This window comes from Triturus cristatus, chromosome 8, assembly GCF_964204655.1.
Source record: "Triturus cristatus chromosome 8, aTriCri1.1, whole genome shotgun sequence".
NCBI lineage: Eukaryota > Metazoa > Chordata > Amphibia > Caudata > Salamandridae > Triturus > Triturus cristatus.
In genome coordinates this window covers 1,358,747,836-1,358,775,770 of record NC_140591.1, presented here as the reverse complement: position 1 = coordinate 1,358,775,770, position 27,935 = coordinate 1,358,747,836, and positions in this window count along the sequence as shown.

The following is a 27,935-nucleotide window of genomic DNA, read 5'->3' as shown; positions in this document are numbered from 1 at the left end:
ACCCAAAAAGGATAGAGGCCATGGAGAGGCCCCACTGGTGGTAAAAGAACCAGGGAGGCTCGGCCTGGAGAAGCAGCAGCACACATGGGGCATTGAGGCGCGTGCCACCCTCCTATTCAAGTTAAGTGCAGGGGTCCATTGTTGAGACCACATAGCTGGAAACATACAAACCAGTGGCAGGCAACAGTCCTCTAGAGTTGTGGTGCACTAAAGGGACAAAGCAGGAGTGGCACAAGGACATTCCCCATCTGTTGGGGTTACAGCCGAGCCAAGTGCCAGAGACCACAGACCAGAATCTTCAGGTCCACACGGCAACCATTTAGCCGGCCATTAAAGATACAAAAACAACTTTGTAAAATAAGATTTAAACAGTGACCCAGGAGGTGAGCCTGCTTAGGGCAGACCAGTAAAATCGCACAGAAAGGGCCAGGGTAGCAGAAGTTTTAACACAACTGACGCCCACAGTCAGAGCAGTGCAGGAACACAGTTGCTGCAATGGAAAACAAAAGCGCAGCCATGGCAGCACAGCGGGATGACCTGGAAAGCTGTTCCTGCTGCAACAATTTATGTATCATGGGGATTTCAGCAAGGGCAGAGACCTAGAAGACTGGTTAGGCTTGGTGGTCTTGGAAGGACCGGCTTTTAAATTGTTTACTATGGAGCAAGCACATTCAGTACTGGGCAGACCTCACCTGGGGTTCTACAGCAGGCCATAGCGGTGCATCAGTTGAAATTTTGTGACAGATACCGCATTCTACAGGTGGTGCCACCTAAGGACTGAGGCAGCTGGAGGTAGGGATGGTGAATGTTTATCCAGACAGTAGCGGTCCGTGGAGGGAGTTCGGTGGGGCAGTGAGGCAGGGCGGGGGAGGGGCAGTGTGGGGAAATGTAAACACCGGAATATGGATGAACGGAGTTAAGTACACATTTAAATAAATAAAACGAATTTCGTTGCGTGCGCTGCATCGCATTTTGCGATGCAGCGCGCGCAAAGGAATTCATTTTATTTATTTATTTAGTTAATGGTGCCGGGTGGTACTGTGGTGTCTTCTGAGCAATTATTTTATTATTTTGTAGTTTATTGTTTATAACTACACCTCCTGACTTGTACATTTATTACGGGGAGGATATAGCGAGTAGCTATATTGACATCGTGACTGAAAGCAACCACCTTTATCGTCACATGAGGGGAGGTGTGAGTAGGCTTCTGTGAAGATCTTTTAATGTGTGATTGGTAGGGGTGGGCGGAATTTGCGAAATTAACTTTCGCAAATTATCGCGAAAATGCTAAAAATCTCCGCAAACACGCCGGAAATATCGCGAAGACGCAGAAGTTTTTTTCCCGCCTGTTCGCTGTATTTTTTGCGTGATCGCGGGTCGCCAACTTACCCATGCGGTTGCTCAAGGACGCGGCCATCTTGTTTTCACTTGTCCCGCCCTCTCGCGATGCTTACTTCCTGTTCCGGGTCGCGCAATGCATGTTCGCGCCCGTTCGTGGTCGAAATTTCCTGTTCACGACCGCTTTTACTTGATCGCGTTGCTTTTTGCTTGCTCGGGGAGAAAATATCGTGCAAACTTGCGCACGTGGTCGCAATGGGCGCGGCCATCTTGTTTTTCACTCTATTGCATGGTTCTGGGGCCTGATTTTCAATCCTCCCAAAATCCTTTCAATCCTTTGTTAATAGCCACTTTTTTTGGATCTTTATTACTTATTATTTCTCTAACTATTTTCCTGCTTCTATATTTTTGGTTTTTGTCTATTTTGTTTTTGTTTTTTAGCTACTTTTTCTCTTTCTATTGCCTGCTATTTATTTCCTTTCCTCCTTTATTTATTTTACCTTTTCTTTCCCGCCCCGTCCCCAGAACCATGTCCAAGGGTAGGGCTGTTCGCCGGCGCAGCCAGAGCCGCGACCGCCTTCCTTGCGGAAGGCGGCGCCCACAAGGGGTGCAGGCACGGGCCTTATTTGGGGAGGAGGAGTTGGCTGCACTAATTTTCTTTGTGCAGCGCCACCTCCCCTCAACCCTGGCAGCAGGTGGCAGGCCTGGGTCCGGGTACGGCCTCTGGGAGCGTCGGCAGCAGTGGGGGATGGTGCGCCGGGCAGTGTCGCGCATCTCTGGGGTCCGGCGCACCCAGGCACAGCTGACGCACCGGTGGTCCGACATCCTGGACCGTGAGCAGGACCTGCTGGACCTGCTAGGAGTGGAGGTCCCGGGGCTTGGTGAGTACATATTTAATTACTACAACTTTGTGTCTGTTCTTCTGCTCTGTGTTATATATTGCGAATATTTTTTTTCCTTCCAACCAGCTAGAATGTTGCTGCTTACAATACATTCCAGGTTAATAACGTTTAAAAGTCTCCTGTGATTATGGTGCTCTTCTGCGCTACTACTAATCTTACTTGTTTGCAGCTTTGCGTTTGCGCTTGCTTAGCGTGATTCTTTACGAGTTTATTTTAGAGAAATTAAGTTACGCAATGCTACAGTGACTCTAGTCCACTCCTTACTTTGTCCCGTCACTAATAGATAGGGGCGGATTGATGTTTAGGTACACTACTTTGTATGAGCTTCTAATTTGTTAGTGGTATGCGTGATGCCCCCTCACTCAGTTACGTGACGTGCTGCTAGTACGGCAGTCTTTAGAACCTTTTCTAGTTTGTTCAATGAGTGGTGGTAGGCTTAGCAGTTACTTAGCAGTAGCAGATCAGCATCAATCAAACCAAAATTTGGTGTATACAAAAAATGTAGTCATGTTCATGTGTCCTCCATGATTTGACCATACGCATTGTTGAGGAATACAGTGGAAATGCATACTTGATGTACAATTGGCATGCCTGGAATAGGTGGGCTAGGTTGGGTGGTACGTTGTACTTAGGCTTAGTTGTAACTTAGTTTTCTGGAATCAGAATGGAAGACTGGATTACTGTTGATAAATAGTAACTTAAGTAGTCGAACTGCGAATCCCCCGATATTACATGTTGACCAGATGAGATCGGTCAATGTAGTTATTGCAATTGTTGTTTACATAAGTGTTTTTTGACCATTGTTGAAAAATATTGTATTTGTTTGACACCATCCATCAATGTTTGTCTCTTTCTTATATCTTTCCTGTTCATCAGCACCCAGGGGCAGACCGACAGGGAATGGGCAGTCGGCGGGACAGGAACAACACCACCAGGAGGACACCGCTGAGGGCTCCTCTACTGGCCCCAGTAAGTCTTCTTGTTTTTAATAATATTTCTTATTCCATAACTTTTACTGCCCCATATTTTTCCTGAACTATTGTTGGTTTCCAAATGCTATTTTTTTACCAACAATTATCCTTCGATCTGTACAGTTTCAAAAATCTTATCCCTGCCTCCGCTATGATGACTCTGAGTACTACTACTACTACATACTATCAGTCTGTCTGTACTGTAGTAGCTAGTCTTGCCCAGTTGGCCAGTGCCACTCTTTGTGAAAGGTTGTAATATAAAACTCATATTCACCAGTGGCTCGAGCCATTGAGTCCAATCCGTTGGGTCGTCGTCTTGTACTACTTTTACTCTTATTGATCTTGAGGCTTTGAAAATTCTCAGCAACAACAGCCCTACCAGATTTATTACTATTTTGATATGATACCCTATAGGACATACTACTGTTGTAGGGATCTTGCACATACATTTGCACCAGAAAATAGGATGTTGGTGATGGTAGGTTGGACCTTCCTTGCACACCTCAATCAGAAATTCCGCACCCACCACAATTCCACTGCTTGACTATAGTACTGTCTTGTCATAACTATTAGGTCTCGGAACCCTCCCCCCAAGATACCCAAAAAGTAGACAACCCAGAACATAACATACCCAACCTCTCAGTCGTGGAAGCAATTCACATGCACAACCTTACTTTAATTTGCTCACTCGTGTAAGTTAGTCCTCCACACCAAATACCACCAAGTCTATGTAAGTTCAAAATGTTTATTTCAATTTGAGAAGGTCTGTACACTGTTTTCTTATAAATGCAGCACCAACCGGAAAATCAATAACATTAAAACAATATACATTGTTACACTTATACAGTTGGGAATTAAATCATGATAACTGAACAGTGGTGGAAGGCAGCACCACCATCACATAGCAATTTAGTTTATATAAATTTATAAAAGAAGATGTGAGTGAAGGGACCCCTCACCTTAGAAGAACCTAGTACTGGTAGTTGTTGCATTATTCAGAAGCTCTGGTTCGTAGAAGGGAATCTTGCGTCTGTAATGCGAAAAAAGAAATGGTGTGCGTTAGTATATTGCAACTTGCAAGCATTTCTCAGCCGTGCCAAAAAGTGTAGCATCTATGGATAAGCAATATGGACTAACAGTAACAGTAGTACACCAGTACTTCCTAAAACAGTGGCTTGTTAATGTTTGTGGACCGCTTGTACGCAGCGCGTAGACTAGACAGTAGCAGTGTGAGGCAGGTCATGTGGGCTCAAAGGTGTCTTAAGAAGCTGCAAGGTAAAGGTAACGTCACATGTGCAAAAATAAAAGCCACAAAGGTAAAATGGTAGCATGGCTAGGGCTAATTAAGCAAAGGCTACAATGATCATATATAACTATTAGTGTCTACTCTACTACTACCTGATTTGTACTAGTGATGTATGTTAGTATTAACTCATTTTTCAACCTTGCAACTGATCAATAGGGGGGAGGTGTATATGACGCCTAATAAATGTGTAATGTTTTCCAGGCGCACTACCGACCACCAGTGCCGGGGCCAGCGAACAAGGCGACGCGGAGGGAGAGGATGCGGCAGTTGCTGCCGATACCGACGATGGAGCGGTAGGGGGAGTGGCAGCACCAGTGGCAGGCGGTGGTAAGTTAGATTCATAATCCTTAACTATTGTTGAACCTGACAGCACACTCACTGCAAGGGTGTACTGTATGTATATGTATACTGTACAGTTGTGACTTAGGGCCCCATTAGGATGGTGGGCATATTGCCCCCGCCGGGCCGGCTGGAATTCACTGCCGACACCGCAGGGGCAAACCTCCCGCCATCCCTGTAGAAAATATTCAGACCCCCCACATGTCGACCAGGCGGAAAAGGGTTCAATATGGCGGTGGTGTCTCTCTGAACACACCGCCAGCCATATAATCTGCATTTTGGAATGCCTTTGCGTGGCGGCATTGCCGTCCGCCACGGAAAGGCATGCAGACATTGCAGAGTATGCTTGGGGGCCCCCATGAAGGGTACCTACCTATGCTATGGTACCCCCCCGCCTTTCAAAGCAAAACGTGTCAGGCTCCGTGCGGGGCCCGTCATGTTGTGCTTGGAAAAGCAGCACAACATTTTAGCATTGCTTTCAGCAAAGCCAACCAGAATGTAAAAAAAAAAAACAGGATGCGCCCGCCACTGTGCCGGGCGCATCATCCTAATTAATTGTCCCCACGGGACCCCCACCCTTTTTAGCATGAGGATGGCGGGTGGACAAAGTCCGCCCGCTATCCGATGTCGTAAGTAAGTATGAGTTGTTGGGGACGTTTGAAGAGTGAACTAGAAGACTAGAATTCGCTTTAATTGGCATAGGACTAGGAGCCGGAGTATTGAGTAACCAATGGCCTCATCTATCTGATTTCAACTCCGCTTTGAAAGTTTTATGGAGAAGAGCACCTGGTGCACTGTTCAACTAAAAAGTGAAAGACGGGTGGAAGGAAGAAGGACGGGCAACATTTAAAATGTTATGTACTACTGTGCTTTATTTTATAGTGCTACTCTACCATGCCACTATGTGTATAAATAATTACCTTGTCCTACTGTTTTTCTAAGAGTATATTTTACAATTGTCTTGTTTTTTTCTTTTTGATACACAGCTACTCCGAAACTCAACCAGAAGGAGTTGGCCGCCAAGGCACGGCGCCGGAAGCTGGAGGTAATCCAGCGGGAATACCGGCGGCTGGTGGTCCTAGCCGAGGAGGAGGAGGAGACTGAGGCAGCAATTGTTCAAGCCTCCTTCAGTGCCCCGGGCCCCAGCCACCGCCCTCCAGCAGTACGGCGCCACCGTCTGGTGGCTGCCCGCCACCACCGTGCCATCTCCGGTGCCCCCCCCCCACTGTGGCTGCAACTGTCGCGGCCTTAGACGCCGCGTCGCCTGTTTAGAGGATGAGATGCGCCAGATGTGTGTCCTCCTTCAGTCCCGCCCCACCACTTAGTCCCTGTCATCCTGTTCTGCCCCTTTTTTAATTCTTGTTTGGGTGGGTGGGTGGGAACTTGTTTGGGTGTTACGGACTTTATGGACATTGGTTGGGGTTAGGGAGGGGGGTGGGTCAGCTTTTGTGGGTTTAGTTTATTTTTGTTAGGGTAAATTAAATATATTTTTCTATGTTACATGCAATGTTGTTAATATTTTGTAGGTGGGGTAACTGTTTTACTTCCTTGCTGGTGCATGGCCGCCCATAGCCTGTGTTTGATTTCAATAATTTGCTGACTGTATAAGACACAAACAGATAGATGCCACACACCTCACTCATTGACTGGTCCTTCTAGTACTTTCAGTCTGTCCTGTAGTCTATGCATTCTTTGTAGTGGTGTGCGAAAATGAAATCATTGACAACATGTCCATTATTAATTCTGCCTCCCCCAAACTTCTCTCTTACCGGTGCTTGATGTTTATGTCCAACTGTGGCACAGCACTGGCTGCATGGTGAAGATGGTTTCCTTTTTCATACATGCCATGATTGGGGTGGTGGTGGTGGTGGTGGTAGTATAGTCGTAGTAGTAGACACTGGCAGGGCGGCAGCATTTCCAAAAAAAGAAAAGGAGACAGTCAATCGCCTTTGAGAGACTGTTAGAGGAGTAGTTGAATGAAGTACAGTACAGAACTTACCGAGCAACAATAATATGCTCAAATATTTGACAAAAAAACTGAATGGTGGTTAGGAGGATAGCCTACTAGACAGAGTTACAAACTATAGTTGTGTCGAGTCACTTGACTATGCCTACAGTCAAACAGTTAATGTTGTATATGAGGAATGACAACAAACAAATCCAATCAATGCCGGCAATTCATGCTGAGGTATATGTTCCTTGGTTAAATAAAATAACCTCTGAAATATCCTACTCATGGGTGGCCAAGCAGAAGAAGATCATCGCTCTGCCTTGAAATTGAAGTAGTGTTGCTTTTACCACATCCGCCCCAGCAAGTGTGTGATTAAGTATTGGTTTTGGATTAAGTATTGGTGTACATTTAATTTAGTTACACCTCGACAATAAGTCACACAGCCCGGGGGAAGAGGGTTAGGGTTTGTTGAATGGATGGGAAGGGGGTTTTTGGGAAAGGTTTGACATAGAAAAACAGTATGCATACATAGACAAACAAACGACAATCATTGAAGACTACCATATCCATATGTTAAGGGAGAAAAAGGCAACGCATGCATGATGATGAGAGACCCGGATTACATACACTTCTAGTTCTTGTTCTGTTGTTCCGGCCTTAATACTTTAACACATAGCAAATAGAAATTTTAAATATTGGTAGGGAAGAAACGTAAACACAGAGCAAACCTAATGATGATAACAACTCCAAAAACACACTGTTGTAAAGATTGTATACAAGATAATAATCAAATTATTTAAAAGAAGATAAAAGTGGATACTGTTACTGTCTTATCCCGGTCAAAAATGTGGACTGGATTTGCATCTCGGCATTCCTCTTGCTCCTCTCGTCCATCAATCTTGGGTGTGTCGCCTCGCCACTGCCCGGCTGGAAAAAAAAAGGTGATGGATTTGTAAGGTAATTAATATGCATTGTAATGTTTTACAAAGTTTAGGGCAAGGCCCGGCCTGTAATTGTAGATGGAAAACCAAAGGGGATATTGAGAAAGAAAGTGAAAACAAATGCACAAGTGATGGTGTAGTGCAACAAGAACACTTTCCGAGGTGGCATGTATGCATCATCTCTACTCCAGTTAGTTTCCAGCATTGACCTTCAACAGTAACAGGAGAGAGCAGGCCCACAGTGCTTAGCATTAGCACATCCTACGTTAACACTTTAGAGTCCTTTTTTTTTCTCTCAAAGAGTTGGACAAACGCAAAGCACATTATCCATTCCAAACATAGCATTTTACAGTTTAAGTTAGTAAAATCAATGCACTGCAGTCATCCCACCGCTACACTCTATTCAACTTCTACACAGACATTTGGGTCTGCTGTGGTTGTTGTTGACGTGTTTACCTTTAGGCTTTTCCGTTTTATGCCACTCCTGAAACATCCTCCTGACTTCATCATCATCTCTGATACTTTTACTGACTGACTGAAGATCGGCCTGCAGTATAAGTATAATTTTTATGACACAACAAGAGTAGAAATATAAATATTACTGACTTGAGTCATTCTTTATTGTGTACAGAAAGATAGATTACTACTAGTACACTTTGACATCACTTTGTGCACAACAAACAAACAACGCAAACACAAAGACCAATAGCTCAGAGTCAGGTGTCTAATGCATGCCATTAATTGTCATCATTCATTACCTGTTCCTTCTCATCTTAAGTTAAAGGGCCATCTCTTTCGCCATCATCATGATGGACGGTGCTGTTGTGTCACAGTCATTTGCATTGCGCAGATTGAGTGAGTCCCCTTCCTGTATTGAATTAAAAGCAATGTATCACCAAGATGCAGGAGAAGTACACATTTCTTATTTGCAAGAAGGGGAAAATTAGTGTGTTCTGTAGAAAGTTGATTAGTGGCAGTGCACAATTACATAAATTCATGCACAACAAACACAACAATATCTACATCATTCAGTCTGCGACTCTGCGGCCAATGCATGGCATCAATCATTACCTGTTCCATCTCATCTTGTTAACAGGCCGTCTATTTCGCCATCATCATGATGGACGGTGCTGTTGTGTCACAGTCATACGCATTGCGCAGATTGAGTGAGTCCCCTTCCTGTATTGAATTAAAAGCAATGTATCACCAAGATGCAGGAGAAGTACACATTTCTTATTTGCAAGAAGGGGAAAATTGAATTCACATTGAGTTAAGTTTAGTGTGTTCTGTAAAGTTGATTAGTGGCAGTGCACAATTACATAAATTCATGCACAACAAACACCACAAAATCTAAATCATTCAGTCTGCGACTCTGCGTCCAATGCATGGCATCAATCATTACCTGTTCCATCTTATTTTCAGTTAATGGCCAGTCTCTCTCGGCTCTGAAAGGAGGATAGCTATAGTAGTCATCTGATTCATGGTCCACTTGTTTTGGAAGGACGAGGAAAGTTTGAATTTGTTGTTACCATCATCCAATCATCATTCATGAGGGAAACGGAATTGAGCAGGAGATTCAGTATGATCGAGCGGAGGAGCTGGATTCGGAGGACTGTACTGTCAAATTGCAGACACCTGAAACTTGTATATTAAATTAGAAGAGTAGAAGACGGTGATAATGGATTTGTTGCGATTCACAAGTTTATAACCGGAACGACAGACACATAAACAAAGGGGGAAAAAAGGGAGGAAGACAGTAAGTGCGAGCCTAATTGTCAGGGAAGTATAGCTCGTCCTCAAACTCTGGGGGTTCTTCCAGTAGTAGGTAATCATCTGACACAATACTTCCGTCACCTGAGCCGCTGTCCTCATCTTCCTCTGTTGATTCATGTATTGTGTAATTCGGTGGTATGAAGTGCTGATTCATTTTGATCATTATTAACCTCTCCACGTTTTTTGGAGATAGACTGGTCCTTCTCAATGTTACAATGGAACCAGCAGCACTGAAAACACGTTTGGAAGAGACACTTGCGACAGGGCAAGCCAGATAGCTTATCGCCAGCCTGCTGAGCTGTGGCCATTCAGACCTTTTCCTATACCAATACTTCAATGGGTTTTGATCAACGTACACCTCTGTTGGGTCGTCCAGATAGGCCTGGACCAACCGCTCAATGTTCAGGGTTGCTGATGGTAAGCTTTTGTGCTGTTTTTTCTGTGCATCAGCACTGTGCTTACAATAGCCTATCTTTACATACCAATCCTGTAATGATGATGATTGTACTCGGCCTAAAGATCCAGTTTTTGTTTCTGTAGTCGATAGTGATGGTGAGTGTTGTGATTGTGAGCCAACCGCACTGCCCTCAGCCGACGAAGTTGCACTTGATTCTGCATGGCCTGCTTCAGTATCAGTACTTGTTGTGGGTTGATGTGGCGGGCTTTTAATTAGCAGCCCTTCGTTTTCAAACTTAATGGCTGCTTCAGCTATATAACTTTTGTAGCGGGCAACATCATTGTCGGAAAAAGCAAGGAATTTCTTCACTAGTCCTAATTTTGCACGTGGATCCAGAATTGTGGCACAAATGTAATGTTCTTGTGACAAAATTTTATTTTGTATCCTTACATTTTCAGTTAAGCGCCTGGATAAGCTCTCCACCAAGTCATGGGCTTGCCTTCTGTCCTCTACACCTTTGTAGGATTCAGACACATTATTCAGCTCATGCTCTAGCATTTGCAACAATGGGATAGCTTGGCCCATTGTACAGTCCTCCTTTCTGACTTCACGTGTGAAGACCTCAAAAGGAGACAGCATCTTAGTCAGGCATTTAATTAGGGTCCATTGCTCCCTCTGAAGGGTCATGCCTTGAACACTAGCATCACTGCTTCTGTACCAGACATATTCATGGAGGGACCTGTGCTGTTCGTACAGACGATCAAGCATGTAATACGTTGAGTTCCAACGTGTTGCCACCTCCTGGATGAGTGCCTTGACTGACATCCTAAATTCACGTTGGATGATCCTCAGCTGCTTCCGAGCTTTAAAAGAATGGCTGAAATGAGTGCATATTCTTCGGCAGATGGCCAGTAAATTGCTGACTATGGGTTCTTTTTTCAGAAAGTCTTGCACTATAAAGTTTATGCAGTGTGCCAAACATGGAACCCTGAAATAGGAACCAAGTTCCATGGCCTTAAGTACATTACTGCCATTGTCTGTGGCAATAAAACCAATACCAAGCCCTCTGGGCCGCAGCCATTCCAAAACCTTGGCGCGAAACTCTTCTAAAATGTTTTCAGCCGTATGAGATTTCTCCATGGCGAACATGGCTACAGTTGCATGTTTCCGAGTACCTTCAAAAATCGCAGCTGTGTCAACAACACCTCGTGCAGATAGTTTATCTCTAACCCCCACAAAAGAGATCCAGTGTGCAGTGATGCACATGTAATCTGTGGCTTGGCAACTGCTCCACATGTCTGTTGTCAGGTGGATATTGTGCACAGCACTCTTCTCCAAAGCTTGTCCAACCAATTCCAGCACATCATGATGTGGTGCCGGAACAGCAATTCTTGCGAAATAGGACCGGCTGGGAACTTTCCATTTCGGGCAGATGGCAATTCAAGGAAACCCACCCCTTCCAAAAATGAAAAAGGAAGAGGGTCCAGCGCTTACATTTTAGCCAGCTTCGCATTGTACAATCGTGCCGTTGGGTGGTTGCGTTGGAACTGCCCCTCCAACCTAAACATGCTCTCAATGGTAGGCTGGCTTACTTTCCTTAGTGGTGCTGTTTTCATTAACCCACTAAGGCTCAACGACACAGATTGTCTCATTGAGGTACTCGCCGGTCGCCTTGGTGTCTCACCCACACTCTAAGTATGGCTCTTACTGCGGTGCCACTCTGATGTTACTGAGGGTGATGTGGGCGTTACTACTGCAGTGACTGCACTACTGGAGACAGGGCTAGAAATGCCTCCCTGTTCTTCACCTGCCACCACAATAATATCGCTCCCTGATTCTGAATCCTGAGCAACTTCAATGGGTTTAGTTTTTCTACTTTCTTTTAACTTAAGTAGGTGATCCTCCCACACGATAGTGTGGTGTATTCTGAGATGACTTGCTTGTCCTCCGGTACCATAGTTTGTACCAAGCTTACCACGCCGAACACCTTGCCGACAAATTGAGCATATAGCAACGTTCTCCTCCTTGGCGCTAACAGAAAAGAAGTCCCAAACTGGGGAGGAGAACTTTCTGGCACTGCTGGATGTGCCACTTTCAACACCAGATGAACTTGAGGGGGTGCTTGAAAATATATGACCATGTCCACCTACACTGTGACTTTTACTACCACTTCCTACTGAGATAGTTGAGCTGGATGTAGGTCCCTGCCGGGCCTTGGAAAATATGGCAGCTGGAGGTAGTGGTGGTGTAACCTGTGTTGGTGAGATCCGTGCTACATCCCGCTCAGTAGCAGCCTTTCTGGATAGGGTGAGAATGTCGGTCTCCAATCCCTTTGGGGCGGGAGTAATGTGCGTGATGACTGGCTTGTCTTCATCAACATCATCACCCCCCTCTTCTACATCTACCTCCATAACTCTAAGTTTTTCTGGGTCCTTCCTTTTCAGAAGCATTGTCTTGTGGCGTATATCACTCTCAGACCGAGCTGGTGGTACCCAAGTGTCATCACGATCATCAGAAGCGGGGCTTGAAGAAGAAGATGATGGACTAAGCCTCCTTTTCCTTGCTGGTGGTCTGGAAGACAATAGATCTTCTGAAACAGTGGTTTGACTTTGCTCCACTTTGTCTGCATGAAGCTCGATTTCCTGAAATGCCCCTACGTCAGGAGCAACAACTACTATGGTGGGCTGTTGCGGCAGCTGCTGCTGTTCTTGTTGCGGCGGCTGCTTCTGTTCTTGTTGCGGCGGCTGCTTCTGTTCTTGTTGCGGCGGCTGCTTCTGTTCTTGTTGCGGTGGCTGCTGCTGTTCTTGTTGCGGCGGCTGCACACTGATCTGCTGAGTTTGCGCCTGCGTTGAACTTGATTGTGTACTACTTTGCGGTAATGACATTTCTTCAACATCGCTGCTCGTTAGTAGACTGGCTACCTCTGCGACACTAAAGCCCTTGGGCCTAGGTTGGTTGGGTTGGACTGCTGTGCTGCTCCCAGCTTGGTTCCCGGACAATGCTTTGGTGCCAAAAAAAACATTGGCCGGCACACCACCAGTCGTGGTTAATGGCACTTCCTTTTTCTGTTCCTTCTTCTCACCGGCAACTTTCTTGGTACTGGACCTGGTACCTTTCTTTGGGGCCATCTTCTTCAGATGTCAGGCAGGATGCAGATGCACAACAAGTTCTGGTCACACGTAGACGTGATGCGCAGCAGGACTTCTGTCTGTCTGGCAGTACAACAGGTAGCCGGGTGATGCTGATGACACCTCCTACTCTGTCTTTTGTGCACCTAAAAGCAAATAAGACAGGAGAAGAACATCAGTGAAATGTTGCATTTGTTGTTGTGGTTCAGTTACTTAGTACTGTACTAGTGCAAACAAAAGATAGTCTAGCCATTTATGACTTTTTTTTTAACTAGAGCTATGTTATACTACTGTGTACAGCCACACACTACACTCTCAGGAAGGATAGGAAAGTTAATAATAACCACCAAAATAAAAATGTAATGAAAGTGGGGTGGACCATTAAATTATTTGAGCATCTCAGCATCCATGGAGCTGCTGCTGGCAAAGGGGGAGGATGGATGGAAGCAGTAAGCCAAATAGCCAATAGGAAAACCATGCAGGCCTATGGCAAAAGCAGGACACTAATAACTCACAGTCCAAACACCAAAAAAGGCCACCACCCACATGGACACTCACAAATCACAAATAAGCCGGGGGCCTCGGAAACACCAGGAGCTGACAAAAGGCCTATAAAAGCCAGGTAAAGGATGCATGCTAAAGCACACTGCTCTGCCTTTTTAATGCAACAAAATGGAAATACGAACATTCACAGGCCCCAAAAAGGTCTGCAGGGTGCATGCATTGCACACCAACACACCAGACACATACAACAAAAGCATGTCTTTAAGACAACCAACATCAGAAAGGCCACCCCAAAAAACACACTTCCCCAACTCAATCCAATGCCATCCATGCCCTAAATGATGTCTAAATTCAACAGACCACACAGAAAACACTTGATTAATAAAGCTGTGGCTACCTGCTCTGATCCTAGTGGATGAAAAAGCAGGCCTGTTGGCAGACAAGGCCAGGCAAGCTTGCAGGCCTAGGCTTCAAAATGGCCACCAGCCACATGGCCAGGCCCAACAACATCACAAAGGCCACCCCAAAAAACACACTTCCCCAACTCAATCCAATGCCATCCATGCCCTAAATGATGTCTAAATTCAACAGACCACACAGAAAACACTTGATTAATAAAGCTGTGGCTACCTGCTCTGATCCTAGTGGACGAAAAAGCAGGCCTGTTGGCAGACAAGGCCAGGCAAGCTTGCAGGCCTAGGCTTCAAAATGGCCACCAGCCACATGGCCAGGCCCAACAACATCAGAAAGGCCACCCCAAAAAACACACTTCCCCAACTCAATCCAATGCCATCCATGCCCTAAATGATGTCTAAATTCAACAGACCACACAGAAAACACTTGATTAATAAAGCTGTGGCTACCTGCTCTGATCCTAGTGGATGAAAAAGCAGGCCTGTTGGCAGACAAGGCCAGGCAAGCTTGCAGGCCTAGGCTTCAAAATGGCCACCAGCCACATGGCCAGGCCCAACAACATCACAAAGGCCACCCCAACAAACACACTTCCCCAACTCAATCCAATGCCATCCATGCCCTAAACGATGTCTGAATTCAACAGACCACACAGAAAACACTTGATTAATAAAGCTGTGGCTACCTGCTCTGATCCTAGTGGGTGAAAAAGCAGGCCTGTTGGCAGACAAGGCCAGGCAAGCTTGCAGGCCTAGGCTTCAAAATGGCCACCAGCCACATGGCCAGGCCCAACAACATCACAAAGGCCACCCCAAAAAACACACTTCCCCAACTCAATCCAATGCCATCCATGCCCTAAATGATGTCTAAATGCAACAGACCACACAGAAAACACTTGATTAATAAAGCTGTGGCTACCTGCTCTGATCCTAGTGGATGAAAAAGCAGGCCTGTTGGCAGACAAGGCCAGGCAAGCTTGCAGGCCTAGGCTTCAAAATGGCCACCAGCCACATGGCCAGGCCCAACAACATCAAAAAGGCCACCCCAAAAAACACACTTCCCCAACTCAATCCAATGCCATCCATGCCCTAAATGATGTCTAAATTCAACAGATCACACAGAAAACACTTGATTAATAAAGCTGTGGCTACCTGCTCTGATCCTAGTGGATGAAAAAGCAGGCCTGTTGGCAGACAAGGCCAGGCAAGCTTGCAGGCCTAGGCTTCAAAATGGCCACCAGCCACATGGCCAGGCCCAACAACATCACAAAGGCCACCCCAAAAAACACATTTCCCCAACTCATTCCAATGCCATCCATGCCCTAAATGATGTCTAAATTCAACAGATCACACAGAAAACACTTGATCAATAAAGCTGTGGCTACCTGCTCTGATCCTAGTGGATGAAAAAGCAGGCCTGTTGGCAGACAAGGCCAAGCAACCTTGCAGGCCTAGACTTCAAAATGGCCACCAGCCACATGGCCAGGCCCAACAACATCACAAAGGCCACCCCAAAAAACACACTTCCCCAACTCAATCCAATGCCATCCATGCCCTAAATGTGCTTGAAAATGAAATACATTCAAAAAACAACAAAAGGAACAGTTGCTTCATCATGCACACACACACCCATGAGGCCATGGCTAGCTCGGGCCTACTACTACTACCCACAAAATAAAAAAAATAAAAAAAGGAATGATGATAATTAATTATCAAAAATAAATTGTAGTTACAACAACTGCAATGCCCACAATCAAACAAACACAACAACCACTTACTTGTAAAATATCCTATTCCAAAAATCCTCAAATCCAATTGCAATGATGCAGCAGACAAAAAGAGGGATCTTTACAGCTCCAAATCCAAAGGCAGAATGAGCAGGAGATGGACAAAGCACTGGGAGGAGTCTGCTGGACAGGAACAGGAAGTTGGAGATTCTGTGTCACTTCCTCCCTCTCTCCACCTTTTAAAAAAATGACTCCTTGCACAAAAAAAGAAAGCCAAATGTCAATGTAAGGAGTTGTTTTCATCCAAAATCAGCATTTGCAGAAGGTTTCATGCTGCTAGAGCCGATATTCCTCTCCAAATTGAAAATTTTACGTTGTTGAGTTCTCGAGCTTCACATTACTTCCGCTGGCGTGTCGAAAACGACATGATCGCGTTCTCTTCTTTGTTCCTGTCGCGTTGGATATGAAGTGTTCGGGGTCTCTTTCTCCTGTTCCCGTTCGATTAGACGTGCCCGCATCCTCATCCTCTGGCTCGCGATGTAGAATGACATGTTCGAGATCTCAATCTTCTCATACTAGCGCGGTGCATGATCGCGAGAAGAAAGACGTGATCGCGCGACAAATGACGTGATCGCGCCACAAATGACGTTAATGCGGCCGCGAACTGTCGCGACACAGCGCAAAATGGCTACCAAAATCCAACATCTCGTGGAGAACGCGACCGGGTCGGGAAAACTTGTCGGCGAACGTGGGGTTTCAGGTAAGGCGATCGCGCGAACGCGAGAATGTATTTTTTTACAGCGCGAGCAAGAAACAAATTATCGCTAAGCTGCGGAATGCGGACATTTTGACATTTTCGCGCTTTCCGCGGAACGCGAAAATGCCAAAATATCGCAATTTCCGCGAACGGAACGGAATTTTGGCCCAGGCCTAGTGATTGGGCAGTATTCACCATCTTTATGTTATTCGTTTATACATTTAGTGGTTATTGAGCATATTTCACTGTTAATTTATATATATCTGTTTTTTAATCACTATAGGTTCCTCTCGAAAGGCGAGAGACCTCACTTGAGGTGTTTTTTCCTTTTATCTTCCAAATTGGGAGGAGGAAGGTTCTACACCTAGGAACCTTAGTGGTGAGAAGACCTGAGGAAAGCCGGGTTATTATTTAGTGCTGGCTGAAACATGTCCACATTTATGCAGAGTGGGGGGGTTGGAACCTCATTATAAGCTCTCCAACCTGCCACCCACGTTTTTGGTCTTTTAATTCCGTTCTGGGCACCTGACATTAAAATTGGAATAAAGATTTTCCAGTATCGGTTTTATATCACTGATTATCACTGGTTCTGCACTTTCAGCTCACCTTTGGTTCCACTTACATGGTGTGTTGTATTGTCTTCTATTTTTCCCCTCCCCTATTGCTCCACCATTCAGCGTTTGGCTGGCGCTGAGGTGTAGTAGCAGCCCTATGACGAAGCATGACACAGCTTGCTGTGTGTGAGGGCAGTTTTACAAAATTGGTGTATCTCCCATACACTTATTGATCTTCACGTAATTCTGTTTTGAACCCTCTTCTTTTTGTGATATTCAGTTAATAAGCGGGAGGTCGAAGAGGATTTTTCCTCTCACCCCTCTGTACTTTGTGTGTTTTGATGACTATTCAACCACCTAGTGCTGACCAGCATGAATATGTTGAGAGAGCAGTTACATATGGGAAGAACAGACACACAAACATGCAGGATAGGTAGTTCGAAGCTCATCACATGGTGATGTAGAGAGAGGGGTGGATGTTGTTGGGGAAGGGGGCTAATACTTTCAGAAAGTGGCTACAGAGATCAAGATAGTGGTGTTCATGCAATAAGTGTTAATGGGCACAGCACCCAAAGTAGGGGAGATGGGCCCCCTGGAACTGGAGGGAGTACACCTACGGGCTCTTTTGTTGAATGTAAATGGCATGGGCAGCAGACTGAAAAGAGGGAAAGTTGCCAAATTTGTAATGGGACATGACCCAGACATCCCCCTGTTGCAGGAGACGCACTTGGTGGATAATAGGTGTGGGTTCTTCACCCGAGGTAGATACACAATAGTGACACACGTAGGATTCTCAGTGGGCCCCAGGGGCTTCTGGATCCTTTCTGGAACACAGTACCCCTAAATATTACACAGATGTGGACAACTGGGACTGGATACCCCTAATGATTGTGTCCTGGTACTTACCAATGGGACTACAGGCTGACGCCCTCACTATTATTGGGGGAGACCTTAGCCCAGAAGCGCAGGGGGATCTGGATAGGGTGATACACTCACGACTCCTACCCAAGACTGACACATGGCAGGGAACCTTTCTGGGCTCAGTGAGTCTGGCAAATCTATGAAGGGTGAAACACCCAGGGTAGCTGCAGTGCTCCCACAAAGCAAATTCCAGGAGGTCACACTCCTGCCCTCACTACATCCTTGTCCCACAACAGCAGGTGGACTGGTTCAGAGACACCTAATATCTGCCTTGAGGCATCTTGGAGCACTCCCCAGAAACTGCAATTTCTCAAACGCCCATGGGTTTATCAAAGGCAATTTGAAGTCTTGACTCATGGGAACTCATAGACTGGGGCACCAGGAAATCTATGACGGAGGCTACCAAACACTATTTTGAGGAGAACACAGGGATTGGAGGTGGAGTTTTGTTAGGCAATTAAAGCAGCAATCCGGGCCATTTGATAGCAAATACCGTTGAGAAAAAAAGAAAGAGAGGAACCAAAAGTGCACTGATCTAGAAATAAAACTCGTACACTGGGAGGGGGATATATATATTCAGAGATAAAGCTGTTTAATTGCTGGCATGGCTGGCAAGACACAAATATGTCATGATAGAGACACCAGAAGCTATAACCCGGGAGTTTGCAGAATACATGAGGGAACTATATCTGAGGTCTGAGATCTTATGACACCCACACTGGGGGGAGGAAGTCCCAGAAAGCACTAGAAACGAAGATATCAGATTCTAAACTTGCAGACTCCCTGATACAATTAAAAAGCAGCATGAGAAATTGGGTTTCCGGTGGGCTGAGGTAAGCACCCTGTCAAAGCAGAACCACAATCTAGTCAGTGTAAAGTTATAGACAACAATGCATTTTGTTGGGTATTTCAATTGTGTTGTGTGAAGAAATGGTGCCCAAAATGTCACACCTGTGTATACAGATCAATGTAGGGTCTAAAGGTGTAGAAGGAGTGTAGGTCTTTATTAACCGATATTTAAATCCCCGATAATAAAATTAATGAGAAAGGATGGACAACACACAACAATTACATTCATTATTTTGTATATTCGAAGTCATATACCCAAATAATGTACACAATATTCCTTGTATGCGGCTGTCATGAACACAGAAATAATAAACAGTGTAACTTGGTGAAAAGGTGACACTTTTTGCAAAAGTGCTTGACACAGTACAATACAAAAAATATACCTGAAAAAATTAAAGAAATGACCGTCCTTTTAGTATCAACTAGTTCAACAAACACCTTGTCTCATTATTAGTTTCATTAATGGATGGTTGACGAAGAACATGGACCAATATGGTTGTTGTCGACTTTCCAACCTTTGTGTATGTGTTAGTGGATACACATCACTATGGGTCTTCCACAGCACTAGTAAGCTGGGGACAGCCTAGCTGCAACAAGATTATTTGGGAATTGGGACACCTCCAAACCAGGATGGAGCCCATGGAAAAGGATCAACAAGTATCCACACAAATTTCTTCAAAGGGAGGTGGGGGAAAAGTTTAAAAAATGTATTCCCATGTTGTAACTTGAGTCAATGTCTGCTATATGTGATAAAATGGGACTCCTCCTGTCCAAGATGAACCCCACGGCAAGGATCAAAAAGTATCCACACAATTTTCTTCAAGAAGAGGGTAATTTCAACAAAAGAACAGTGCTGTGACTGAAGTCAATATCCACTATATGAAATGTGATTTGCTTTCATGGCCTTCGCAGAGTCCCTAGAGGTTTCAGAGACAACTATTTTCTCCAAATGAAGTTTTCCAATGGCACGGAGAAGCAAAATGTCAGTGTATGCCACCTCAGTGTGGACCCAGCAATATGCAAATCATCCTTGATCCTGCTCCTCATGAAAATAGTCCTGCTCAAACTGCCAGGTCAGGTCCTCCCTGAACCAGAACCGAAGCTACTCAGGACCAGTCTTGCTTTTATTGGAGCACTTCTGTCAGGTATACTTTGGTTCCAGAGGCATAGTGGGCTGGGACCCACGTCTAAGCATTCCTGGCGCACTTAAGGCATCAAATGCAAAAACAACAAGGTGAGGGATGGAATGCTTTAATTAACCCCTTCAGTGCCCATGACGAGCTGGACTCGTCATGGGCTGCGGTGGCGCTGTGCCCATGACGAGTCCAGCTCGTCATGAACTCCGCCTGCTAATGCAAAGCGCGGCACTGGGCGGGGAAAGGGGCGGGCATGCAAGGGGTTAATTTCAACCACTGGCAATTGCTCTGGCTGCATCCTAATCCATTGTTTTCACTCACCATGCCACCTTAGTTTGGACCAAGTCATATGCAAATCAGTCTTGACCCTGTACTTAATGAAAACAGCTCAGCCCAAAAAGTGCCAGGCCAGATCTTCTCTGAACCAGAACACAAGCAAACACAACCTGTTGCAAGCTTCAATTGTACTTATACACAAGGGGGTAAACTGTCAGAGGACTGTGCACCCCATGCTGAACATAATGGCAAAGGTTCTAACATTGATCCTCACAAATCGCATGTTGCAAGTGGTGTATTCCTTGGTAACAACAGATCAGTCGGGATTTCTGCCCCACAGGGCGATGAGGCACAATCTCAGACACGTTTGGCTGCTTGGCCCTTCGTGGCAGAATTGAGGAACTGGTGGTGCTACTATCTCTCGATGCTTAGAAGGTGTTCAACTCCCTGGAATGACCGTACCTGATAGCCATCCTTGAAAAGATAGACTATGGGGCATCTTTCCTGGGTTGAGTAAAATTGCTGTACAAAGATCCTGTTGCCCTGGTAAGAGTGAATGCCACACTGTCAGCTGAAATATCACTGGGGAGGGGAACCAGGCAAGACTGTCTGCAATCCCCACTTTTTTTACTGAGTGGATATGGAGCGATGCTCCGATCTGCACACAGAGGTTGGATGCCGACTTGGAGGACACAGTCTCCTTGTACACAAATGACATCATTCTTTACCTGGCAGACCCCAGCCAGTCTATCCCACAAATACTGAAGATACTGCATATTGTGAGGACTTATGCTGGACTTTGCATAAATTGGAACAAATCCATGGCGTACTCCCTGACAGACTGACAGCTCACAACTAAATCCTTCATGGTCCGATGAGAGCCCAGGGGCTCTACTTGCCTAGGAATATATATCATGATTAACCAGGACCAATTTTTTTGTAAAAACGTGCGCAAGATCCTGGAGGCCTACAAAAGGGATATGGGTAATTGATAGAACCTACCTCTGTTGGGCAGAGCGGAGCTAAATAAGATGATCTATCTTCCCAAATTCCAGTATGCCCTACGGAACACTCCCTTCATAGTGCCAGACTGGTTCTTTTGTCATGCAAACATGGTGACTAGACTGCTGCTCTGGAACAGTGGAGTCCCTCGGATCGCCCAGACAATGCTAACTAGGAAACTCTGGGAAGGGGCTATCGCCCTACCTAACTTGAGGCACTATTACTGGGTGGTCCAAATGGCAGTAGTAAATGACTGTTTATTTTTTCATTCCATGCAAACCCTCCCTGCTAGCGGAATGAAGGGCACTGGATCCCGAGGGGTAGCTTTGTCAACTATGCAGTGTAGGAGTATGAGCGGGCTCCTGCCATCAACAGCCACTGTGTGGAGAAAGGCAGTACGGATAACAAGCTGGCAGGGTACGATCACGATGACCACACCCTTATGGGAGTGAAAAGCCCTGAAAGAGCTCAGGGCGATTGAGGAATACATCAGATGAGACACAAAAAGAATGTCTGTGGTGTGGGATGTCTGGAGAGATGGGTGGTGATACTCTTTTTTGAACTGCAGGCCGAATATAAAATAATGGGGAGTCAGTAATGTTGGACCTCGGCATTTTTGCAGGATTATCACCAAACCTTTTGCTTGCTTTCTTTTTTTTTGGACCTATTTTTTTTGGCTTTAGTACTCTGGACAGTTTACCACTGCTATTCAATGCTAAAGTGCATGTGCTGGCTCCTTTAAACATGGTATGATTGATCTATACCTGTTTGGCATATTTAATTTACGTGTAAGTCAATTGTACAGTGGTATCCCATATACCCAGTGCCTGTAAATTAAATGCTACTAGCCGGCCTGCAGCACTGCTTGTGCCACCCACAGAAATAGCCTTTTAAACCTGTCTCAGTCCTCTGCCACTGCAGGACCAATGGGCGCAGTTTACTGCCACATTGAATTGGCATTTAAATATATTTGCCAAGCCTGAGACCCTTTTACTACATATAGATCACCCCTAAGGTATGCCCTAGGTAGCCCTATGGGCAAAGTGCTGTGTAGGTAAAAGGGAAAACATGTGCCTTGATTGTGTGGCATGTCCTGGTAGTGAGTTTGGTTTCTCACTGCTGTGAGGCCTGCTCCTCTCATAGGTTTGCATTGGGAATTTTCTGATTTGTTCTTCAGTGGTCAATTGTAATCTGAAAGGAATAGTGTTGTTATGGTTGATATGTTTGGAATAGTGATGATAAATCCTGCGTACTGGTGAAGGTGGATTTGTCATTACTATTTTAGAAATACCACTTTTAGAAAGTGGTCATTTATATGTGCTTATGAATCTGTGCTTTGCAACATGACTCCTTTACGCGTCTAGGGTAGAGTGGCAGATGGGTTTGTGCATACTTTCCAGACAGCCATCACAAAAAAGGGTTGGGTGTAGCAGGGTTGCATCTCAATTCATCCGCATACTGAATGGTCTTTCTGGGCTGGGAGAGAGGGGGGTAGGGCAGACTTATATGTATAATAGGCTGAGCCCTTCCCACAAACAAAGGAATTGTTTACCCTATAGTGATGTCCGGAGCCAGAGCTGGGATTGAGTGGGGGTGTTGTGCACTTCTTAAGCTCTTTTGAAGTTACCTCCACATCAAATACATTTTGAGTATAAGTACAGGGGCTCTGACCCCATGTTTTTAGACACTGCATTGCCTCGTAACCAGAAGCTGCTGGCTTTACAGACTGCACATTGACAGAAGGAACTGTTATGCTGTCAGGAAGAATTGCCTTGGACTGACTTGCTTGTTTTGTCTACCTGTGGCCTGGAGGGTTGCAGAAGGACTGCCATTTTGCTACAAGGACCCTGATGTGCTCGCCTTCTGCTTGTTGCGTGGCTGCTTTCATGCCCCCAATGTTCACTGGGGGCTTGTGAGATTTCCTGCCCTCCCCCTGTACTTGTGAGGGATTTCAGGGACCAAGGAAGACTCCTGTAACTTTGCCAGCGTGTGTGTACAGTTTCTACGGCATCAGCATGGTGAGCGCTTCATTAGGCATTTGAGTTGGGTTTCTTAAGGAGACTAGCAAGTGGTTAGTGCTTCCTATCTCTCCATTCCCCTTAAGTTCACCCTCAGCACATGTTGAGCGCTGTTTGTCCTTGCCCACGGTCCGGGATGCAGTGAAGCACTAGGCATCTGTGGCAATGTCCCCCAGACAAGGGAGCTGCAATGGACAGCCTGTTGAGGAGCCCCTTCTTAGAGGAAACCTGCACACCGTAGCAGACACTGCCAATGCCCGCTGGCAGCCCCCCAAGTGGGGCCACACTGGACTATGCTCACCGGGCAGAGGGAAGACAAGTGACCAAGAGCAGATCCTGAGGCTCCCGTTGTGGTGCTGGCAACGTGATGGAAGGAGAGAGACTCACCGACACAACCCAGCCTTAGAACTTGCAAATAAGGGGACCCAGCACCAACAGAGATATTGTGGAGTTAGTTGGGTCCGGAAGCATGATCAGAACCCCATGCTCACATGGACAGTGTAAGTGGCCTTACCAAGAGCTGTACCTGTGTAGCTCCGGTGTTGATGGATTCAAGTAATGAGTCTGAATAGTCACGATGGGCTATGGACTCACCGACATCTTGAGTGGGACTTCTTTTGGTGCATTGGTGGCCCAGATTGGAACCTGAGCCATGTGCACCCCTAAGTGCGAGTACTGTGCGACACACTGTACTTTCATAGTTCTCTACCGGCCCTGAGGGGGGCCCGCGATTGCCCGGTAGTGTGGGCATTTAGAACTACTGACTGTACCCCCCCCTAAAGACGTGCTGTTGACTTTGTGATTAGTGTAAAAGTGGTGATCCCTGTGCAGGATTCATTATGTGCTGCACGTCAGGCTTGGAGATTTATGTGTATCATGTTTATGCCCTATATGCTCACAGAACAACTATTTTAGGGGCTGCAGGAGTTGCACACTAATGTTTTGTTTCATGATGTTTTGCAGCATAGCAGACGTTCTTTGATATACAGCATTTATGATTCTATGTGATTTCCCTAACCTAACGGCTGCATTTTATGTTAGAAGGTATGTCAGAAGGTATGTCGTTTCCACCTTGCATAGTCAGCATAATGAGTATTATTTTAGGATATGCATTTGAGTGCCCAATGATGGTATTTTTATCACACGTCCAACGTATAATTCTTTATCTTATTGCACTAACTGTGATGTTATGACAATTGCCTAGTTGACAAAGGGATTATTGGTTTATGTGGTTTTGGCCTATGTTTATATGTAATACAGAAGCATATTTTTATATAACACTGTGTGGAGTCTCTTTTGTGGTGTTTTTATTGTGTCACTGGTGTGTGTATGTGTGTTGTGCAAATGCTTTACACATTGTCTCTGGCATAAGCCTGACTGCTCATGACAAGCTACTAAGGGAGTGAGCAGGGGTTATCTTGGGTGTGTAACTCCCTTACCCTGACTAGTGTGGTGGGCTCTTTCTGGCTTAGTTGCATGCCCTAGCCAACCAGAAACCCCAGTTCTAACATTGGTGTTCAGTGGTGAGGATATGGCTTGCATTTGCCCAGTACCACAGTGACTCATTGTTGCAATATAAACTCTGCACTTCGACCATTACATGTTTTTTTCCTACTGATTTTCTCACATTGGTCATTATAATTGTTTATTCCTCATTTTCTTGCACTTGGGACTTTTGTTGCTGCTCTTGTGTGTTAATACCAAGCCAAAATGAAGTCAACCTTTCAACTCCCTTAACTGATCTGGTACTGTATGGGGAAGTTAGAGGGGTACTGTAGGGAGGAGGGACTAGCTGTGAGTGAGAAACCCAGCATAGAGGACCTTCGGAATACCCTGATTCATTTTTGCATGGCACTATGAACAAAAGCATCAACAGAGAACCAGAAGAGGGGTGGTTTTGAGGAGGATCCTTTTTAGAATTCTTAAGGATGCAAAACCTTGGAATCTCCTGCGTGACCCTGAGATCAGTGAGGTCTCTCAGTGAGAAGGTTCCCAATCAGAACCCCTAGAGCGTAGAGTTTGAGCAGGAGGGAGAAAATTACTGCGGAGAGACCTCATAGATAGGGAGTCCCTTGCTGTGTCTAGTGCCAGGATCAGTGGTGTTATGTGTTATATAGGTACACCAATATAGACTCAAGAAACAACTCAATCTTTCACCTATATTCTCCCCTACCATTACACTACATAACGGTTCTTGGGACTGACCTTTTACCTAGTTACAGTACTGCTTACAGGACGTGGGGTTTTCCCTGAAAACTAGCCTCAACTATTATGCATGAGGATTCTTGGGAACTCAGCAGGATTACCATCTCCTGCATAATAACTATGTATAAGGGTCATTCCTTCCACCATCCTAAGTCTGACATGACACAGTAAGGTAGAACCCCTTGGGGTACCACTTTTGGTTTATAAACACTGTATCTTGCTGAGGTAGTCAGAGGAGAAAAGGACTTTCATGCTGACACACTGACACGAGACGCTGAGGTTCCTGCATGCAGACACTTCAGCTTGCAGTGGTCTGAAATCCCTTGCGGGTGTCCATCAAGAGACCACGACGGGGTCCCACAGTTTCTAACTTCAGGTAAACGGGTTGACTTTATCCTACAGGTATTCTTGGCCTTACACCTACATGCATGCTAGGTACACTTACTTACATCTAGTTAGGATCGCATCATAGGAGTAAGTATTTTACTGTCATGTATTTTAATACCTGACTGTATTCATTGTTTTCGCACTATGGTAGAAATCTACCATCCGTTTATTCTGTTGGTGCTTATAATGTTTTATATCTGTTACTGTCTCATGGTTGTTTCAGCTATTTTACACTAAAATTATGCTGGTTCAATAAATTCTTATTGAGAAACGTCCCCGCTGTTTATTTTGTGTATCTCTCTGAGACAAAGTGAGCACGAGTGACTGAGCAAAAAGTAATGCACTGTTTCCTTGATCCCTGATGGGACAGAGTTGTCATGTTCGATAGTTGATAGGAACTATTCTCTGGTAAGATGGTTTCTAGTGGCACTGTGAGCTAGCTGGTATACAGGTTAACATACCCGGTGGGGTTGTCTAGAATCAATCTGGACACCAATTCTACAGTGTATGTTGTCTAAACGCACAGATCATATATGGGTTTATAGGAACTACACAAAAGTGGTTCCTCCTAAGTTCTGTCCACAGAGGAGCCAGTGGACAGGTAGGATTTTGGCACGACTAAATGCCTTCTGTGAAAACCAAAAGTAGTAAGTTTAGGATTTTATCTCAGTTTAGTAGTACTAAAGTTACAAGTCCTAACTTTACTACTACTAAATGCCTTCTGTGAATACCAAAAGTAGTAAGATTAGGATTTTATCTCTGATTAGTTCTGTGAATCGGCCCCGTAATCATTAACAATGTTTGAATGCAATCATTATTGCTAACCAAAGCATTGCAAATGTGTATCTCAATAAATCATTGAAAATTATAATATTCTGTATTAGAGTCATTATTCAAACTTCAAGCCACATAAAATGCGGCCAAAGGACAAGCCACTAGAGGTCCCAGCACTCCAGACTTGTAGAACAAATGTTTCAACTCTGAAGCGCTTTAAAACAGACTATATACTATCTGAGGGCTATGAATTTCAAGACCCTAGAAATGTAGGGCCACTGGGAAATACTTTTCAGGGGGCTGCTACATGCCCTGCAGCCTCCCAGAGCAATTGGATTATTCATTGATGGTGCCCCCACCCAAATTGGGGCATCACAGAACCATAAAATATGTCCAAGCTAAGCCCTTGCATGGCATTATGGGTGATCTTCGCTTAGAACGTGAGTATTGTATTAGCTGGTCCGCTCTGCTATTTTTTGCATCGGTGTGGTCTCGCTAAACGTGTTGTTTATCCTCTGTGGTTTTTATTCTTGCCCTGGTCCCATCCGAGATGACCACACAAAGCAGGCCATGTCATTAGCTCCCCATGTGAGAAACATAATTCTTGTGCTCCCGCCTGCACTGTCTCTGGTGGTCAGTGGCAGTGCAGTGTGTGTCTCCTCCCGCAGGGCAGAGGGCTAAGGAGTGGGGTGCACCTGCCACATTCAGACTCAGGTACGTGAATGAGCCTCTGGCAGGCATTTCTTCCCCTTCTGAGTCCCAGGAATAGGGTCCCAGGACCTGATCTACAGTTCTACCCAGGTCTCTTCTTCCTTTGTTTTTCTGGGCACCAGTGATTGGGTTCCAGGATCTACCACCCATGCATTGTCCTACACAGGGCATGCATGTATTATTCTGTGTCCTGGGGTCTCCATAATTTACCAACCAGTGGGACTATGGAGAGCCTGGGGGGCAATCCCGATTCAGTGGAGGGGGCCCACATTGAAAGGAGATTTTGCAAATGCGGAAGCAGATCTACTAATGTTCATCCTCACGCTTATATCACAGTGTTAAATTTAAATCCCAGTAGGATCCATTTAGGATTCCCCTAATTTGATATGTCAAAAGATCCAGAGTGAGTCAGGTTTCCTAGACAGGAGAAATGTATTTTCTGCACTAAGTTGAGAGGGCTTCCTTTTGAAATTAAATGAAGGCTTTGTTAGCAAAGGGCTACTGACTAGTCTTCCTAAAACACTTTCCTTTGTTAGATGGAAAGGGCAAGGGGGGGCTACAGATTTTGTTGTGCAAAATGAAGGGAGCGCTTTAAGTGAAGCCCAACCTTTTGTCTACCTTGATCACACTTTCATTTGGGTTGATGGTAGAGAATTGC